Below are 21,950 nucleotides of genomic sequence, written 5' to 3'. Positions count from 1 at the left end.
TGGATAAATTCATAAAGACACTAGGGATGGGCAATGATTTTTGAATATCTGGAACTTTGTACAAAATGAAGAGTTACTTAGAATATTTTCTCATTTGAAAAGTACAATTTTTTGTCGTTTTTACCAGTGCCTGGTTGTAATACGATATTCCCACCAGGCGGTGGCTATAGAGCGTCTAAAACCTGAAGAAGAAGAAGAAGAAGAAGAAGAAGAAGAAGAATGCTACCTGCATTAAATAACAAAAGAAGAAAACATTTGTGAGAGTCGCAGCGGTTTTCTCTGTATCTGAACCTCACACTTCTACACGTATTTCCAGAGGCTGAGCATGGCTGTAAAATGTAAACACACAAACCCACAAGAAAAGCTTGTAGTTATGAATAATTGTGCATAACTAGGAGCATGGCTGAGCTGTTTGCCATTAGGTTGTAGGCCTGCCTCTGCTCCACCTCTTTGCCTGTGTGTAGGTTGACCATTAGTTAGGTTGAGTCAGCATTTCTAATGTAGTGAGCCCCAGCACTGGGCTTCTGAACAACTCTCTTCAGAAACTAATGGGTGACATCAAAGAGACTTTATTTCATCTATTATTCAGTCTATGGAATTAGCATGATCATTTTTGTGGGTTGGTGTTTTCTGTTGATATTTAAGCTCCTGAAGACCTCAACAGAACAGGACTAGGTTGGGGATTTGAAAAACAGAGGGCAACTTTATTTTTCCATTCCCTTTTGATTTAAACTCGACCAGATGGCTCCGGAGACAAAAGCACTTTGATTTGTAAAACATAAAAGAGATTTTTTCTTTGTACAATAAGCCTTTATGACATTTTAATGCGTTACTAAAATGTGATCACCATTGCAGTTAGTTATTCAAATCATAAATTACATGTACCCAAAGTGACCTTAAGCTGCACATTTGAATGATTTTCATTATGTTTGAGATCTAATAGCGGGTGAGCTACCACAGCTACACAGACAGACAGAAAGAAAGAGAAAAAACAACAAAAACAAAAGAAAACAAGTGACTCCTGTGTCACTGGGACAGGTGATGTCGGGCACTCCAATTAAAAGAGAAGCCTTTTGACTAATGAGTTGAAATCCGTGTAGGAAACCTGTCGCAGCTGTCCATTTGTATGTCTGCTTCTCTGGAAAGCTTTCAGCAAAGCCGTCAACAAGCCCATCAGCACATCCAGGGAGGGACTGGAGAGAAACCTGACAGGCAGAGGTGTCAGGGTTTTTAATGGCCATCACCTGCACAGTGTTGACAAGTCACATTTTCCCCCACACGACCACTCTACTCCCGCAGGTCAGCACCACCACAGGCAAAAATCAGTGCTGCTACAATCTCTGAACTTGGATTAGCTTTTGGCAATACAGGTAATTATTTTTTACAGGCAGACAGACAGACAGGCAGGCAGACAGGCAGGCAGGCAGGCAGACAGGCAGGCAGGCAGGCAGGCAGGCAGGCAAGGCAGGCAGGCAGAAAGATAGACAGACAGGCAGACAGACAAGTAGATGTATACATAGATACATCAGAGAGTGGTAGATATATTTCAGAGTTGCACCCATACAAGACTTATTCTATTTGTGTTCGTATGTATACAGGATTAGATCCAAAGGGATTTTTTGTTTCTCTTCAAAAGTGTACTGCTGTATTAATTTGAACACACTTGACCCAGATACTGGTTGCTGCAGTACTGTGACTCTGAGAGCTTTTGAGATCTTACTCTGAACTATAGTTTTAAGGTGGCTCTTAATATGCCGTCCCATCAACAAAAGTCCATCAGTATCTCCTACACTGATATTTTTCCAGTTTCATTTTCTACTAGAACACCCTGCCTTGATATTTTATATCCAAAACTTCACAGAGTTACCATTTTTTAATAACCCTGCTGTGTTCAATACTTGGTTGTGATTTGTCAAAATCCCATAACAGTAATTGATTTTTTAATAGCAATAGGAACAGCCTGATCACATCCATCGTATCGACATCAATCTACTAAAAAAAAATTCTGACACATTTCACCCCTGCTCACTGACATTGTGTCAGAAACGTCTCTCAAGCTGGTCTTGAGGATTTGGAATTAACAGTGGTAACTACGGACAGATATGAGAGCAGCCTGGTCGCTACTGGGTTCCAACCATAGACTATAAATATATGATGTAAGATAAGATAAGATAAGATATTACTTTATTGATCCCCCGGGGGGGAAATTCAGTTGTTACAGCAACCCAGACATAAGTACAATCAAGAAAGAAGTTTCAATAAGTACAAAATAAGATAAAAAAAAAAAAGTACAAAATAAAAAAAAAAATAAAACAAAAAAAAAATAAAACAAAATAACATAAAATAAATAAAAAAATATATATATATCAAAAAAAAAAAAGTGTGAGGTAAAGAGGCGGGGTTTGAGCCTCCTAGCCAAAAACTATGTGTTACCGCCTGTCAGTCAAGTCAGTCATGTCCTTATTTGGGCATTATCTTCTGAACCGTCACGTTACAAATAAATTCACTCTCTGTACAGTGTGTGCTGATAGAGAAATTAGCTATGAGGAGCCAAGCTGTTTTTTTGAACCAGGCTGTAAACATGTTTATTTCAGCTGTGAAGATCGTCTTCTTTGAATTGGTGTGTATGTGGTTTCTGGTGTTTCTGCAGCCAGCCTCAAGTGGATTCTCGATTAATTGCAGTTTATTTTATTTTTTTATTATTATTTTTTTTAGTTTTATATATGCAACAGTGCAAAGACATAAAAGTGCTCGACATCAAACAGAAGAAAAACAAACCGTAGAACTTGAGAGCAACAACCAAACAAAGCCATCAAGTATAGACCACAGTACACAAAAACAAAACAAACAAACAAGAGACGAGAAAAAAAAGGTTAGAAAAGAAGGGTGGGACTATAAATGACGATCACAAAACAAAACACACACAAAAAACAAAGAAGAAACACAAAACAAAACAAACAAAACAAACAAAACAAGAGAATAGACTGTTATGGTGGGGAGTGTCAAGAAAGAGAAAAGAGAAAAAACATAATAGAAAGAGAAGATAAAGACTAGAAGAGAAAAAATGCTTGCTTTTGAGAAAGAGAAGAGAGGTTTTAGAAGGGGGATTATGAATGTGTGTGTGCAGTTATATGAGTGTTGATGTTTATGTGCATGTTGTAGTTTGATGGGTATTACAGGGTATTTATAAGTGGACTCTGGCAAGCTTGTAGTGATGTGTCGGTCGCGAACGATCCGGCTCTAAGAGCCAGCTCTTTGAAGTGAACGACGGGAGCCGGCTCCTGACTGGGAGCCGTTTTTGTTTATTTTCTCGTCTTTTTCTGTTGAAGCCTCACGTGATTGGTCAAGACATATGGTGGCGTCTTGACCAATCACGTGTCTACATTAAGTAGAACGGAGAGGGGAGGGTTACAGACACACAGCACAGTGATCACACCAACAGGAGGGAGAGGAGAGGGAGAACGTGCGCGACAGACAGAGAGAACGCACTGGAAAGGTGAGAAAATGAGTGACTGCAGCAAACACAGTAAAATTTTGACACATTGAAACGGTATAGACTGTGCAAGGTTAAAATGTCATCAATCAGGGTCCACAAAAAACCTGCAAAGGCACATTAAAAGTGTCTGTGAAGGATCTCAGTCATCCAGGTCATGGACATTAGAAGAATAAAGACAGTGAAGGGAACCTGCTGTTAATGAAGGTGTTGAAGAGTTTATAAATAATATACATACAATCAGAGATTGGATCTATTTGTCTAATTGTGATGGGTCTTGTTTTTGTACTTTATAGTACATTTTTGTAGCACTCTGCTCTGTGTTGAGTAATACACATTTGATATAATGTATGTTTTTTACATTAGTTACTAATTTTACATATAATTTAACATTATTTTAGGTAATACATTAATTTAAACAAAAAAAAATCTGAGGAGCCACTTGGGAGCCGAAAGATCCGGCTCTTTGTAGTGAGCAGATCCAAAAGAACCAGCTCTTTAAAAAGAGCCGGAGTTCCCATCACTACAAGCTTGTAGTGTGCCACTGCGGATGATGAGAGGGCATGGTTTAGGGAGGAGCTCTAGGTACCAGCAGACTGGTATTGGCCAGGCCCGGCTCTGCAAAGGCAGCCCCCAGACCCTTGGGAGGGGACTTGCAAATCGCAGAGCCAGGCCAGTTTCAGGTGCATACATTTTGGGGGGGGTCTACCAGACCCAAGGGTGGAAGCCCCCCTCATGTGACGCACGCAATGATGATATAATGACTGAGGATGATGAAACAGCTGTTATGTAAGACAGGTAGGGGTGGCAGAGGAGGTCCCAGTTTTATGCGATGATCAGAGAGTCCTTTTGTGTTTGTGTATGTATGTGTGTTTGAGTGTTTGTCTGTCTGTGTGTTTGTGCATTTGTGTATTTCTGTTTTAATGAAGGAGGTGATGGGGTGTGGTTATGTCCTAAAGATGAAGAGAGGGGATGGAAAGCAGAAAGGAGAGCATGAAAGACGAAATCAGAGAAGTAGTAGTATAAACACAACAAAAACAAAAACAAAAAACCCCCCCCAAAAAATCAAAAAAGCAAACAACAAAAAAAAAGGGATTAATTGCAGTTTATAACACTTCCACATGGGATTCATATTTTGAGAGGGTTGCCGCTTGGTCCCAACACATATCTGATAGGGATAAGTGGAATCCTGCAATCCAGGCAACTGCAGCAGAGCTGGTGAGAGCATCTCTAAGTTATCGGTCACTACAAAGTAACTTAAACCAGTAGCTGTGATGATAGATAAGATAAGATAAGATATACTATATTGGTCCCCCATTGGGGTAAATTCTTTTGATCAGAAATTTCAATTCAATTCAATTTCAATAGAAATGTTCAGTTTAATATGAATTATAAAATAAGCAGGCTGATCTTTTAAGTTGAATTTGAACCAAAATGTTTAGTTTGATGTTATAAAGGAGGCTCATAAATATCTGTTGCCATCATGTGCAAACCATGCAAGTTAAGTAAGGAGCTTGAGTTGATTGTTTACATTGGCTTGTGAAAGAATTAGTATCATTTATTTTTCTCTGAGTCACTTCGCCTCTACAGAAGCTGACGCTCCAGATGCTGATCTGTGCAGCAGTGTAGGCCTTCTCCTCAGCTTCTACAGTGTTAATTGGTACGCTCTTTTCAGTAACACTGCTCAAGCAATCAGCCTTGAGATGCACAACAAACGAGAATGAACAAACATCAACTGATGATTGAGCACAGAGAAAATGCATCAGTCTCATCAAGTAGCAACAACAAGCATGATTGATATGAGATTAATAGAAGCATTAGAGGCAGTGTTACAGTTTCATAGCCATTTGCATGGAGTCCAAGCAATTACAAGGCAAAATGAAGATAAACATGCTGGTATACTGTGATTATAGGAGCAAATAAGACTTATTAAACCAATATTCCATCACTCAGTCCAAAGACAATGAGTGCAAATTTCCACTTTGATTTCCATCTGCACCTCAAAAGGTTGGAAGTATTTTATGTTTTTTGTATTGCCATGTAAGGAGAATTTGCACACATTTTAGACACTATACTCTACTACTTTTAAAGCCCTGAGCACAATCCTAAACAGCACTGACACTGAGCACCTGTTTCTTGACATATATTATCTCACATCACTTTCCAGACCTTATGTAACAGTCTTAATTTAAATTTGTATTAATACTTTTCCCCCAAGCTCCAAAACTTGCTGTCAGGTCTTTTTCTCTTCTCATTGCTTGTCTTTCGGGAATAGCTTCCCTCTATCTTTGATAGACGCTTTTTTTTTCTCTCTCCTGAAATAGAGCTGGATTTTGCATACTTGCTGTTTATGAACTGGAATCCACCGGTTTCATCAGCTAATGTAATTGCATCTTTCGGAAGTTTATACCTAACCCCAGTTTGCTTACGTCGAGCCTTTTCGAGACTCTGTGAACTCCATCCACATCCACATCCACATGAACTCTCGCTCAACTCTGCATCGTCTTGTGCAATGATAACAGGACTGTCCAATCTCATTTTTCCCGTCTACTTTTTATCTGACTGTTGCCACGGTACCCTTAAGATAGAGTCAGCCGTGCTCATACACTCCTCCTCCATTGCTCCCATTGGTAAAGTCAATCGAGCGAAAATGTCAGCCAAATATGAATATCTAGGACTGAACTCTCACAATCTGAAATCTCAGTGCTCAGTCTATGGATGCCTGTGGCAGGCCTCTCCCCAGCCCAGTGTGTGTGATGACACAAAAATACAGAATAACAAGAAAAGCAGTGTGCATAATGGCTTCACAGTGAGGGGAATGTTCTTCCCACTGCACCCCCTTATGATGCAATTGTAGATTTCAAATGACCTTGCAACACATCACAAATTCATGTCTCTTTTCACCGTCTAACCTCTGTGTTGATATGCGGTCCACTATGTGTGTTTATAGGTGAGCTATTGCACAGACAATTTAAGCCTTAAATGGCTGAGTGGAGCATTAAAATTCCTTGCACACAGCTGGGCATGAAGCATTACTCAGATCAACTTAAAGACCTGTCACAGGCTCTGTCAGGAATACTCCAAACACAAAAAGAGATTCAGTTAGCAGAAAGTGCTGCTGTTCTTTTTTCACCGTCAAGTATCTCATGCCTCTGCTACCACATTTTACTGACTCATTTTACTCAAGATGATGAATAGTTCTTACACCATGAATTCACTTTTATCTGCAAATCTCACTTAAAAACTTGAAGTGGTTGATAAAGCAATGCAAAAAATGACATTTTTGTAAAGTGCTTACATTCACTAAGCAAATACTCAGCCTCTTGCTTATGTCTTCGTCACCTATGCTCTAATCTCTTCAGCTAATTACAACCATCACAGTTAATGCAGTCATTTCAAGTAACTTCTTCTCAGAGATAAAACTCAGTGTAATACAAAAACATACTTCTACACATACTGTATCAACACTTGGAAGAGTGAATGGATCATCAACAGCAGTTAAATAAATTGGGCCTCATCCACCAACTGTTCTTCCAAATGTAGGATGTTGGAGTGTTGTTTGTCTTTGAATGGATGTTGTACATTATCATACACAGGCGAGTTTGAAGTATAATCTTGACTCATTTGTCATTCCTAGCTTTATAAGAAACGTCTGATAACATCATGTTCAAATACATCTTGTATTTGGGGGAATATAAAATGTTACATTCCCTCTTTAATTTCTGCACGTTGCAGCATCAGAACTGACTGAATATTACAATAAAACTGTCATTTGCAGGGTCCTCTCTGCCATCCGCAAACTTCAAGCACTTTCTGTCGCCCCCCACCTTCTACTATTACTGTACCAAAGCATCATCCAACCCATTCTCCTCTACTGTTCCCCCTGCTACTACAACATGCTAACTGTCTCCAATAAAAACAAACTCATACACACCACAAACACTGCCACCAAAATCATCTGCCTCCCCACACCCAACCTGTCTGACCTCAACAACAGAGCCATCATACGCAGAGCACGGAATATAACACTGGACCCCCAACACCCCCTCTACTCAGTCTTCACACTACTCCCCTCCGGTCGCAGATACAGGTCCCCATACTGTAGGCGAGCCTAGTTTGGCAGAAGCTTCGTCCCATCAGCAATTGCACTGCTAAATAGAATGCCATTGTAATGTGTCCTGTGTGTTCATATGTGTCCTGTGTGTTCATATGTGTCCTGTGTGTTTATATGTGTCCTGTGTGTTCATATGTGTTCTGTGCGTTTATATGTGTCCTGTGTGTTCATATGTGTCCTGTGTGTTCATATGTGTCCGGTGTGTTCATATGTGTCCTGTGTGTTTATATGTGTCCTGTGTGTTCATATGTGTCCTGTGTGTTCATATGTGTCCTGTGTGTTCATATGTGTCCTGTGTGTTCATATGTGTCCTGTGTGTTCATATGTGTCCTGTGTGTTCATATGTGTCCTGTGTGTTCATATGTGTCCTGTGTGTTCATATGTGTCCTGTGTGTTCATATGTGTCCTGTGTGTTTATATGTGTCCGGTGTGTTCATATGTGTCCTGTGTGTACATATGTGTCCTGTGTGTTTATATGTGTCCTGTGTGTTCATATGTGTCCTGTGTGTTCATATGTGTCCTGTGTGTTCATATGTGTCCGGTGTGTTCATATGTGTCCTGTGTGTTTATATGTGTCCTATGTGTTCATATGTGTCCGGTGTGCATATATGTGTCCTGTGTGTTCATATGTGTCCTGTGTGTTCATATGTGTCCTGTGTGTTCATATGTGTCCAGTGTGTTCATATGTGTCCTGTGTGTTTATATGTGTCCTGTGTGTTCATATGTGTCCTATGTGTTCATATGTGTCCTGTGTGTTCATATGTGTACTGTGTGTTCATATGTGTCCAGTGTGTTTATATGTGTCCTGTGTGTTCATATGTGTCCTGTGTGTTCATATGTGTCCTGTGTGTTCATATGTGTCCTGTGTGTTCATATGTGTCCGGTGTGCATATATGTGTCCTGTGTGTTCATATGTGTCCTGTGTGTTCATATGTGTCCTGTGTGTTGATATGTGTCCTGTGTGTTCATATGTGTCCTGTGTGTTTATATGTGTCCTGTGTGTTCATATGTGTCCTGTGTGTTCATATGTGTCCTGTGTGTTCATATGTGTCCGGTGTGTTCATATGTGTCCTGTGTGTTTATATGTGTCCTATGTGTTCATATGTGTCCGGTGTGCATATATGTGTCCTGTGTGTTCATATGTGTCCTGTGTGTTCATATGTGTCCTGTGTGTTCATATGTGTCCTGTGTGTTCATATGTGTCCTGTGTGTTCATATGTGTCCTGTGTGTTCATATGTGTCCTGTGTGTTTATATGTGTCCGGTGTGTTCATATGTGTCCTGTGTGTACATATGTGTCCTGTGTGTTTATATGTGTCCTGTGTGTTCATATGTGTCCTGTGTGTTCATATGTGTCCTGTGTGTTCATATGTGTCCGGTGTGTTCATATGTGTCCTGTGTGTTTATATGTGTCCTATGTGTTCATATGTGTCCGGTGTGCATATATGTGTCCTGTGTGTTCATATGTGTCCTGTGTGTTCATATGTGTCCTGTGTGTTCATATGTGTCCAGTGTGTTCATATGTGTCCTGTGTGTTTATATGTGTCCTGTGTGTTCATATGTGTCCTATGTGTTCATATGTGTCCTGTGTGTTCATATGTGTACTGTGTGTTCATATGTGTCCAGTGTGTTTATATGTGTCCTGTGTGTTCATATGTGTCCTGTGTGTTCATATGTGTCCTGTGTGTTCATATGTGTCCTGTGTGTTCATATGTGTCCGGTGTGCATATATGTGTCCTGTGTGTTCATATGTGTCCTGTGTGTTCATATGTGTCCTGTGTGTTGATATGTGTCCTGTGTGTTCATATGTGTCCTGTGTGTTTATATGTGTCCTGTGTGTTCATATGTGTCCTGTGTGTTCATATGTGTCCTGTGTGTTCATATGTGTCCTGTGTGTTCATATGTGTCTGGTGTGCATATATGTGTCCTGTGTGTTCATATGTGTCCTGTGTGTTTATATGTGTCCTGTGTGTTCATATGTGTCTGGTGTGCATATATGTGTCCTATGTGTTCATATGTGTCCGGTGTGCATATATGTGTCCTATGTGTTCATATGTGTCCGGTGTGCATATATGTGTACAGTGTGTTCATATGTGTCCGGTGTGCATATATGTGTCCTATGTGTTCATATGTGTCCGGTGTGCATATATGTGTACAGTGTGTTCATATGTGTCCTATGTGTTCATATGTGTCCGGTGTGCATATATGTGTACAGTGTGTTCATATGTGTCCGGTGTGCATATATGTGTACAGTGTGTTCATATATGTCCGGTGTGCATATATGTGTACAGTGTGTTCATATATGTCCGGTGTGCATATATGTGTCCTGTGTGTTCTTATGTGTCCAGTGTGCATATATGTGTCCTGTACAGACAGTGGCAACAAATCTCCTTATTAAGGACAAATAAAGATCTATCTATCTATCTATCTATCTATCTATCTATCTATCTATCTATCTATCTATCTATCTATCTATCTATCTATCTATCTATCTATCTATCTATCTATCTTTAACTTATGTCATGTTTAATATGAATTAATTATTTTTGTGATCCTTGAGTTTTTCATGTCGTGCTGTAATAAGTTTAAATTATATTCTGTTGATATTTTGTTCATGCACAAAGTGTGAAAAACAAACCACCTAACGAGAGATGAACCACGAGGAAGAGGTAAGGAAGAATGTGCAAACCTATTTTCCCCCTATGAGCCTGCAAGTCAAAATTCAATTTCCAAAAGCTAACACAAGGCCTCCAGTTGAGACAATAACTTGGGTCTGTCTGTTTTACATAACTAATAGAGCAGTGTTGAATGGAGTCATTGGAAGCTAAAACCTCATTATCCTGTCTGACGACCTTGGCACATGTGCTGAATGAGAAAGAAACACACCAGCTATGAGAGATAGCTCGTTTTTATGTTTCAGTGCCGTGGAGACTCAAAAACCACTGATGTGCCCCTGAATTCCACTTCTTCACTTTTGGAGTGGGGCGGCTGTGGCTCAGTGGGTAGAGTCGGTCGTCTGTCAATTGGAAGGTTGGCGGTTTGATCCCAGCTCCAGCAGTCACATGCCGAAGTGTCCTTGAGCAAGACACTGGAAACAAAACAAGACACTCTCTCATTTAGATTGAGTGAAAATGCAATTTTTAATTTGCACAAAGTGTATTTCAATTCATTTATGAAGACAGTTTCTGCTATTTCTTACCATATTTGCATGGGTTCATGATCAGAATGTTTTTACCTGAAAAGTCACTTTTGCTTCTGTGTCCTTGTTCATGATATAATAAAATCTCTACTTACTCTCAGACCTTTTTTACACACATCTACAGGCTCAGTAAATCAAACATAAGAATACACCTTCTTTTTCCACTAAAAAACGCTCTAGAAAATACGATAATAAATGGCTGTAACTTGCTCAGTAAAGGTTTGATAGTGACAAAAATGTATTTGGAAGTCTAAAACCCCTTAGTACAACTTTCTAACAAAACAAAACAAAACTTCCTGATGTCTTGTCTGAGTTCACAGTAAAAAAAATACCTACATTTCCAGACGTTTTTTTTTCATCCATTTTCAGACAAAACAAAAGTAAAACTGGTACTTTAAGTGCAGCACAGTGAAAGATAAGGTTCTCCTGAATAAAATGATGTATGGCACTTGATGCTGAGTGCTTCAATAAGTTAGAAAAACGATATAAATACAGAGAGAGTCTGGCGGCCCCAAAAATGGTCTAGGTCTTTTAACTCTGTTAACATTTTCCTCATGATTTTATGTTTGTAATTACCCCGTACATTAAAGCAAAGGTTTCAATTTGTATATTAATATCCCACTTTATTCATAATTGAATACCTCTGCAACATGTTAGCCAGTATAGAGATTTAACAATGAGTATTGTCCCTTTTGTAACAATGTGGTCATTTCTGGCCTCATGAAATCAAGATCACAAACAATCAAAAAATCAGAATTATGCTCTTAAATGATATGGATGATCAACTCTCTGACGTAAATACATATGAGGATGATTTTGTAGCTAAGCAAACCTATAATTTCCCACTATAAAATATACACTGCAAATAATTTTTCACTTGCCAAGATTTTAATTGTGTCTTTTTTGTCTCAGTTAGTCTGGGAATCTTAAATTGAGTGAATGACTGTTAAAATAAGCTACATTGGTTGTCTCACCTAAAGTCTCATCAAAATAAAACTTGTTTCAAGATTGAGTAACAACTTCAAGTTGATTTAAGAATAACACATAAGGCATCTCTTCAAGACACAGTTCAGCTTGTATCTTATTGATGCTCAGAGTTCTGCTGTATGGTGATATATTTGTTTTGGTCTTGAAGTGTGCATCAACCCTGAGTCACTATTAAAGTGTTCTTGATGTTATATGTTGTTAATCCTGACATGTATTAAATGTTGACAGTAATCCAGCTTGCTGTTGTGGTTTCTGTAGAAACATTTCAGAGGTATATTCTAAGAATAAGACCTGGTTTAAAGATTTTAGTTTTAGTTTAAGATGGATTAGGGTTTATTTTAAAGGTGACATATCATGCAAAATTGACTTTTTAATGGTTCTCTACCTAAAATATGTGTCCCTGGCATGTCTACAAACCCCCCGAGAATGAAAAGAACCCATTCTGCCCCTGTTCTGATTTCTCCACCTTTCTGTAAATGTGTGTGAAACCAGCCGTTTCAGACTTCAGTGTTTTTGTTACGTAACAACAATATCCGGTCTGTCCCGGAGTCAGAGCTCGGAGCTTGTTCAGCCCATAGACTGTATAAAATAATACTGAACCCCTCCCCCGTTTTTCATTACCTGCACACATGTGTGCTAACAAGGAGCTTAGGAGGGAGGCATGCTAGTTGTAGGCTGTCTTAATAAACACAAAGGTCGGTTTTACTCCCCACGTCTGCAGATTTGAAGATCTAGTGGATGATTTTTATTTATCATGGATAAGTGCTAGCGTTAATTAGCATAGCCACATAGCTACATGTTCATAGCTGTAGCTGTAGCTGTAGCTGTGTACCAAGACACACGTCGACATACTGACAAATAAAACAACAAGAAACACAGAATCTGTGACCAATCCTTCATAAAAGGTCCTGCTGCCTTTCTGGCAGAGGTCGGTTTTACTCCCCACGTCTGCAGATTTGAAGATCTAATGGATGATTTTTATTTATCATGGATAAGTGCTAGCGCTAGTTAGCATAGCCACATAGCTACATGTTAGTAGCTGTGTACCAAGACACACGTCTACATACTGATAAATAAAACAACAAGAAACACTAAATCTGTGACCAATCCTTCAGAAAGGTCCTGCTGCAGGCGCCTCTCCGTCAGGATCAGATTCTGGATCAGATTCAGAGGGTTGAAGTAACGTGATCTCTGAGCAGTCGTGTATATTCAGCCAACATGTAAACATTAGATCAACGTGCTGGAGAGCCGAGGCACATCCACTTCCGGAGGGGGCGTGGTCAGAGAGAAAACAGCCTGTTCTGAGGAGGGCTGAAGAAGAGGGTTTTTCAGGCAGACCAAAATCTGATTTCAAAGTGTTTTTTTGAGCATAAACTTTAAAGACATGTTTTGGGGACCTCTTAGACCAATATATATTGATGAAAAAAGCGTGATATGTCACCTTTAAGATGAGCCAGCTTATATCAAGAAACAGTGTAATCATAGTTTTCTAATAGTGAGTCATTTTTACTTAAATTGGTGTTTCTTGTCTCAGGCTTTCATTTGCTCAAATTAAGTAAACAAAATAAATAAATGAGATTGTCTCTGCTTATATTCAGTATATTTCACTTCTAACTGTGCTGTAGGAAGTTTGTTTTCAAGTAGTTTGAACTAAAAATCATCATATTCTACTAATTTCAACCCTTTTTAATACTTTTCAGAGCCTGCTTATTTCTACATTTAACAATCTCATTTTAAGATTTCTTATCAAGTAAAATTAACTTGCTGCACGGACAGATCATTTCACTGATTTTAAGAAATTTCACCTTGAATTAAGTTTTTTTTACCCTACATTTAAGCTACCATTTTTGCAGTGTAGTGAGGCTAAAGTTAGCCTCCCTCCTTCTCTATCTACACATGCCTCATGTATTGGTGTCTCAGTGCAATGAGTCGTGATATATATATATATATACACCTTTCAAACATTCATATCATTACCAGCCTTTTAAAATTGAATTTGCCTTTCAGAGTATTGATAAGCTATTACGTTTGATCACAAAAAACTTGCATCCTTGAGCAAACTGGTGGTGTTTACCTCCAACCTGAAGCTTCTCAGACCTAACACGACTGGAGCAAAATGTGGTGGGATCTCTGGACAGACATGAAAACCTGGGCTAAAAAGGAACAGGTCAGAAGAAGAACCTTAGAGGCTCTGAGTGAAGCACTTGGCAGCTGTGCTTTCCATCAGTGCCAGACTGCAATGCAAAGGGACACGGACTTGGCATGCTTCATAGAGTTTCAGAGATGGAGCACTGGATCCAGAGACCAATGAGGGTGAGGGAGCATTTTCTCCTGCCAGTAGACTGAGAGTAGCGCTGACAGTTGTTCTGTGAACATGGACTGTAAAACAGAAATACATTGTATTCACTCAAACCTCTATTTATACATTTTCTATATTCAAGCAAACATGTTCAAAATTATTGCTTTATTTTTCATCCTGCTTTTCTGGTAGATTGATTACTATTTGGAATATTCAGGTGCTAAAAGTTTCCTCATTACTGTACGAACCATTTCAATCCGGATTCAGAACTCATCACAGCACAGAAACAGCCCTTCTCAAAATCACCAACGACCTCCTCCTCTCATCCGATAACAACTCCCTCAGCATCCTCCTCCTCCTGGACATTAGTGCAGCTTTCGACACCCTCAATCACTCCATCCTCCTCACCCGCCTTCAATCTTCCCTCGGTATCACTGGCACCGCCCTCTCCTGGTTCAAATCCTACCTCTCTGACCGCCATCAGTTTATCAGCATCAACAACCTCAAGTCACGCACAGCCCCCCTCTCTCATGGTGTCCCCCAGGGTTCGGTGCTTGGTCCCCTCCTCTTCATCATCTACATGCTCCCCCTTGGTCACATCATACGCCGCCACGGCCTCCATTTCCACTGTTATGCCGACGACATCCAGCTTTACATTTCAACCACATCCATCACCGCTGCTTCCCACACCACCCTCACAAACTGCCTCACTGAAATAAACTCCTGGATGCAAACAAACTTTCTCAAACTCAATTGTAATAAATCCGAAATTCTTATCATGGGCCCAAAATCCCTCACTTCCACCTGCCCAGACTTCTCACTCACTATTGATAAATCCACTGTTTCAGCATCCACCCACATCCGTAACCTTGGTATCACTTTTGATCAGTCACTTAACTTTCAACAACACATTAACAATATTTCAAAAACGGCTTTCTTCCACCTCAAAAACATCGCCTGTCTCCGCCCCTCCCTTTCCTTCACAGCAGCTGAAACTCTCATCCACGCCTTCATCACCTCAAGACTCGATTACTGCAATAGCATCCTCTACGGTTCACCCAACACCCTCCTCAACAAATTACAATACATACAAAACTCAGCTGCACGCCTCCTCACTCATACCCGCTCCAGAGACCACATCACCCCAGTCCTCCAGAACCTCCATTGGCTTCCCATCCCCTTCAGAATACAGTACAAGATCCTACTCATCACCTATAAAGCCCTCCATAACCTAGCTCCCTCCTACCTCACCGACCTTCTGCAGCCATATAATCCCTCCCGCAACCTCCGCTCCACCAACGCCAACCTCCTCACCCCTTTCACCAAACCCAAGCACCGAACCTGGGGGGACAGGGCCTTCTCTGTCGCTGCCCCCACCCTCTGGAACTCTCTCCCCCAACACCTCAGATTCTCTCCCTCACTCACCAAATTCAAATCCGGACTCAAAACACACCTTTTTACAAAGGCTTTTAAACTAGAATTGATTGATTTTTTTCTTCTTGTTTTTTTTATTTTGCTGCCTTGCTTTTCTTTGCTTTTTTTGCACTGTTTTCCTTTTGCTTTCCTATTGTATAATTGTATTTTACTGTAAAGCGCTTGGAGAACCTTTTAAAGCGCTTTTATAAATAAAATGTATTATTATTATTATTATTATTGTTTCATGCCTCAAGGGACAAGTTGAAGTGGAACATTCTGATATTTTACTGAAAGCTTTACAGTGAAGAAAATTTTGAAATGCAAATCAAAGCTGGCTGAAATGTGTCTACCTGCTTTCATAACAGGGTTCTAGGATTGTGCATACCTACTTACTGTTATGTAAGGGATAATGAATGGTGATGTTGTTGTTATGGGAAATAGAATCCCAACAGGGTGAGACAAGTTCCTGACGCGAAGCAGAGGGATCTCTTTTCCACGGATTGATTTGATGTGACGTGTAGTTGCTCATGTTAGTGAAAGTAACAGTCATCAAAGGGTTTTGACCAATCAGAATCAAACATCATAAATACCCGGAACATCAATAAGAAAGCCAGGTTATGAGTTATTAATTACACCTGTGCTTGTCCTGGTGCATATACTTAAATTAAAGCTAGGGTTGGTAGTCCCGGTAAACTAGCATGAATTTGAATGTAGCATTTCCTCATGACTCCATCTAACCCCTCCCCTCCTCCCTCAGAGCTCCTCCAAAACGACGCCCCCCCGCTCACATGTACGAGCGCCGCTGATTCTCGACCATATGATCGTGACTGATTCAAAACCGGTCCTCACCAAAACATTCTCATAGTGAAAGTTAAAAACACAAACAAACATGGCTGCTGTTAGCAATCTGAACTATCATGCTAGCATTATCCAGTTGTACTGGTGACACGATATCAGGAGAAAAGTTATAACACATATATAATACTGTAACAGCTCTACTGTTTGTTAAACATGTTCAGTGTAGATGTTCTTAATTCCTACAGTGTTGACAGTCAGTGAAGGCATCAGGAGAGGTGTAGAGAGTGCGAGCGGGAGAGAGGAGAGACAAGAGGAGAAGTTCTTCATTCATTCAAACATTGATTGTTGTTTTGTTGGTTGTCGTGATCACGGCCGACAGTGACCGGTTATTAAAACTAAACGTGTTCACCAATCGGCTCGTCATCCCTACAGCTTCCGGACGGACGCTACAATAAATATATATTTTCTGTAGGACTTACTGAACGTCATTAATTATTCTGCTTGTTGGTGAGAGCTTCTTAGACTCTGATCAGGACTACAGTCCTGAGCAAAGCACCTCATCAGGTCAGAGGGGACAGGCCCGAGGACGAGCGAGAGGGGCAGTAAATAGAGTCAGGGGAAGTAGAGGCAGGAGACGGGGACTCAGAGGAGTGCACGCCGGGGAAATGTACGCGCAGGAGGAGGGCTGGGCGGGATTTCATTGGTTTAAAATTTGGGGAGCCAAAAAACGGTGATTGGTTGGTGTTTTCCCAGGTTTACTCCGGCTGTAGATAGCAGCTTTTTTTCACTCTTTTTTAAGAACACATCATGTATTGATTACCATCAGGACATAAAAATCATTTTAACTAGTATAACAAAAAGTGGATCTAAATCTGATTACCAACCCCAGCTTTAACTGATTGACCTTTATCCCGCCCTCACACCAGTAGCACCAAACCTAACAGGAAATTGAGGAAGCTGTCAATCAAATATGATATGGTAAATGGTAAATGGACTTGTACTTATATAGCGCTTTTCTAGTCTTTCTGACCACTCAAAGCGCTTTTACACTACCCGTCATGTTCACCCATTCATATCCATTCACTCACTGATGATATATACACAAAAACATTTTCAACTGAGGGGTTCAACCAGGCAACAGGTGACCACAACTGTGTAGCTGTGTATTCAAGAACTTAAATTATTGTAATCTTGATTACCGGCATCGACTGAAATGTTAACCTTGAATCATGCAAAAGGTTCTTAAGACTGACTCAGAAGAACTCAAGTGCTCATCCTGTGACAATGTAAAAATGACTGTAGAGGATCTTAGTTCCTCCTCTGCTTTCTCGTCATTGATGAGTATAGCGATCTGGAAATAACCTAAATAAAGAGTGATAAAAAGTTGGCTGAAAAGAAGAAAGAACCATGGTCAAGTATTGTTGAGTCACTGATGTATTTCTGTGCGTATCTCCCAGTATGACAAGCATGAGTGCTGTGAGGGCAAACCTCAACCCTGCAGACTTTCACTCAGGAGATATTGTGTGCTGTGTGTCTGCAGCCTTTGTATTCCAGCTCCAGGGATTTGACTATTGAACTCTCTCCCCATGCTTTCCTTGAATAGGCCCAGTGATTCAGTGTGAGCTTGCATCTGTGGAGACTCTCAGTGTTCAGACTCCTGGACCACATGCAATACAAACAGGTCTCATGGTGTGAATAGCCTTTATTTGACAGCCAAGGGGCTGAAGAATAGCATGTTTCAACCATAAATGAGGTACATGCAATAAATAGTGTATTGTATTGTACTGTGCTGTCATGTCAGATTATTATTGTTGTTACTCTTGGACGTGTGCAAACGAGTCACTGCAGAGGGTCTGGGTTCATTCATGATATCTCTCTGCTCAAGGCCTGGATCTCTGGCAGGGAGAACAGCATGGCTCTCAGCCCATCCCTTTGACTCTCATTTGTGCCAGGGCAGATAGCACACAACCAGCAGGATCTGCTCTGTGTGGTGCATTTTCCAACATGTGCACTGATGTTTCCTATTGACTGGACTGCACACTGACACTGATGCTACCACAGTGAGCAGTTAAACAAGAGGGGTGATGCAACCAGTCAGAAACATTTCATGCTTAATAATTCAGTTGTTTATCTTATGACAGAGGAGGCTACACAACCAATTAATTACAACGCATTATTTTACAACCACACCATAAAAGAAAGAACCTCTCTGTCATCACTGAAACAAATTTCAAATGTGGCATCATCTCATGGCTAAATGATTAGATGTACCTTCATGAAACCACAGAAGTGATTGGGAAAGAAATATTTCCTTAGGGCAATTATAGAGATAAGAGATTTGAAAAAATGCATACAGTTCACCGTGCTATCACCCAGAAGATAATGACTGAGAACCTCATCAGTTCTGCCACTACCCTATCTCCCCAGCCAGACTGTGAGATAACTATATTGCTTAACGGATCCCCCATGCCATGTATTTCACTCTAAATCCTCCTTTACGGTTTTCAGTTTTCTCCTGCAGCGGCCAAATTGAATTCTTACGCTGGAGATATCGCCAGGGTGACTTTAAAAACTGTCCAAAGTTCAAATAGCCTGTACCTTTACTTTTCACCAGCTCTTGTAGGAGTTATTGCTCAGTCTGTGTTGTTAAGAAAGCGGGGGACATAGAACATTACAAAGCAATTGAAAAGAGAGCGCTAGAAGGAACCGAAAAAATGGGCCATCAAAGGTGAGATTATTCCAAGGCTTACTTGAGACGTAAACTGGAATCATCATTAAAATGCGCATATCAAAGCATCTGTCAGAGTGAGAGAGCTCACTGTGAAGAGAGTTGTCTCTGAGTGTGGTGTTATAACAGTTATCAAAAGTGAAATGTTTCTTTATACTCTGTTCAAAGATGATTATATATGTGCCCTCAATGCACTCCAGTGTTTCACTTGAAAGGGAATTCAAACACACACACGCACAGACATATACGCTCACACACACACACACACACACACCATCATTTCATCTCAAAGCACTGACCTCATATAAATTGCCTTTTTGCACTAAAAGAAAGATTGTCACCCCAGAGTTTGAGAGTGCAGTAAAAATAAGAATACCATGTTAGGGGCATTCCAAGAAAAAATTGAAGTAGTGAAAGGAGGAAATTGCAGTGATCAAAGAAATGCAGCAAGACATATTGATAGGGCTGTCTGGTCTCGCTGCTTTTATAGTTATGTTTACCTTCCTCTTTTCACATACTGAATGTCTTTGTTGCCAGTGACTCAGAGTTCATTTCAGTAGAGCTGAATGAGTCTGCCGCTGACCATCGTTTGTGCTGCTTTTAGTGCTTCACGCTCTCTGTCAGGTCAGGCCGAGCCAGGAGCTCACACGGAATCACAAACTAATTGCTTTATCTGAGCCTTTTGTCTAAAGGGTCAGAAATTGAGTTTGCTTGCAGGGCAAGAGAGGGAATTATAAATCGAAAGGGATAGGGGGGAGAAAAATTCAATTTGTGCACAGGCCTTGTCAGAAGCGCTTACTTGTGGTGTCCAGATTAGAAGAGGGAAAGAAAGGCAGATAACAGCATTATAGCAGGAACAAATACACTCTTGTCTAAAGGGCTAGGCGTGAAGACTTATCTAATACCTGACACAGACATGTCTGAACACCGGAGAGGTTCTTCTGTCAGAAACTGATGTTAGCACAAATCACTTCTCCCACTGTGAAGCCTCTGACTGGATGTTCTGGGGCTGCTTTTCACAGTAAGTAAAAAAAAAAAAAAAAAAACACAGAGTGGTAATTCTTTTTTTAAAAAAAGGGGAAAATCAACAGTTACAACAAATGTCCCAAAGTCATTCAGTCAGTCATGGGCAGCAATTTAAAGTTTAGGTCTTTCTATTTACAGTCGGTATGTATACAAGGAGCCTGGGCTACGATTACTGCACAGTGCAACATGTCATGCAGTTTGTGTTCAGCTTCAAGCCAAAAACATCAGACAAGCACTGGATCATTAACATTCCCCACAGATTGTTTTTGGATGATGAAACAGCACCGCCGTACTGTATACAGCCTGAGTCCTGCTGAGAGAGCAGTGACATGCTGCGGCCTGGGTTGGATGCTCTGTACCGTACAACAGAGATAATATTTTCATGTATTTTTTGAAATCACCATGACTATATTTTGGCCAGTATTTACACTATTGCAGATAAAATCATATGACTTGGATCAAATTGTAGTTTCCTAGACAAAATGTGATGATCCTTGCTAATTTTAAACTACTATGCTAATTCAGCCCATTAAACACTGCTGACAGGGGGTGGGGTGGGTTGTAACACATCTCTATACAGTGTTAAATCATCCCCTTGAATACTGTAACATATTTTATTGACTGTAATAATTTTCAGAATGCCAAGACAGTGGAAAGCAGAGCAACAGAGGTGTGCACGCTAATGTTTGAAAACAATAGCATCTGATGAGGTCACAAAGAAATGCAATATGTAACCAAAGAAAATACGTTGGATAAAATAGTATTTGACATGTAATTTGATTTCCTAACTGGATGTCTCATCTGTTGGAGGAGGCGGGCTTTATCATCTTTACTGCTGCAAGTCAGTAGGAGGAGGCTTCAATATTTTTTGGCTTCACTTTTTGTGAGCTGTGATGTCATCCATTTCTGATGCAGTCTATGGTCTGAGAGCACATTCTACCTACTAACATACTGAAACAGTAGATACCACATACTGGCCAATATCAGGGTTGTTATGCCATTAACAACATACTTATGCACGTCCCCTCTGAGTCGTACGACTTCAATATCACATCTAACTGGTCTGATATGTAGAATCCAACATCAATATACAAACATTTGTTACCTCTACAGCTATAGAGTTAAGTCATTATATGCGATTATTATATAATTCATCTCAATTAACAACTGCTCATCCCACTCCACTTCAGTAACCCATGGTGTCCCTCAAGGCTCGGTGCTTGGTCCCCTCCTTTTCATTCTGTACATCCTACCCCTTGGTCACATCATTCGCCATCATGGACTCCAATTTCACTGTTACGCCGACGACACCCAACTCTACCTTTCCACCAAAACAATCAGCGCTGCCACTGTTTCCACCCTCACCACCTGCCTATCTGCAATAAAATCATGGATGACCACCAATTTTCTAAAACTCTATAGTAACAAATCTGAAATCATCATCATCGGCCCCAAATCCCTCCTCCCCTCCGCCCAGGACTTCAAGCTCTCCATAGACGGTCACTCAGTCACCCCCTCCCCTCAGATCAAGAACCTTGGCGTCATCTTCGATCAGACTCTCTCCTTCCAACCCCACATCCGTCACATCACCAAAACTGCCTTCTTTCACCTCCGCAACATCGCCCGCCTCCGTCCCACTCTCTCCAAATCCGCTGCTGAAAGCCTAATTCATGCTTTTATATCCTCACGACTCGACTACTGCAATAGCCTCCTGTATGGTCTTCCCTCCTCCCATCTACAAAAACTACAATACGTACAGAACTCTGCTGCCCGGCTACTCACCCACTCCCGCTCCAGAGACCACATCAGCCCTGTCCTTCAACAGCTCCACTGGCTCCCCGTAAAACAGCGCATCCATTTCAAGATCCTGCTCACCACGTACAAATCCCTC

This window comes from Notolabrus celidotus, chromosome 10, assembly GCF_009762535.1.
Source record: "Notolabrus celidotus isolate fNotCel1 chromosome 10, fNotCel1.pri, whole genome shotgun sequence".
NCBI lineage: Eukaryota > Metazoa > Chordata > Actinopteri > Labriformes > Labridae > Notolabrus > Notolabrus celidotus.
This window is presented reverse-complemented; position numbering follows the sequence as displayed.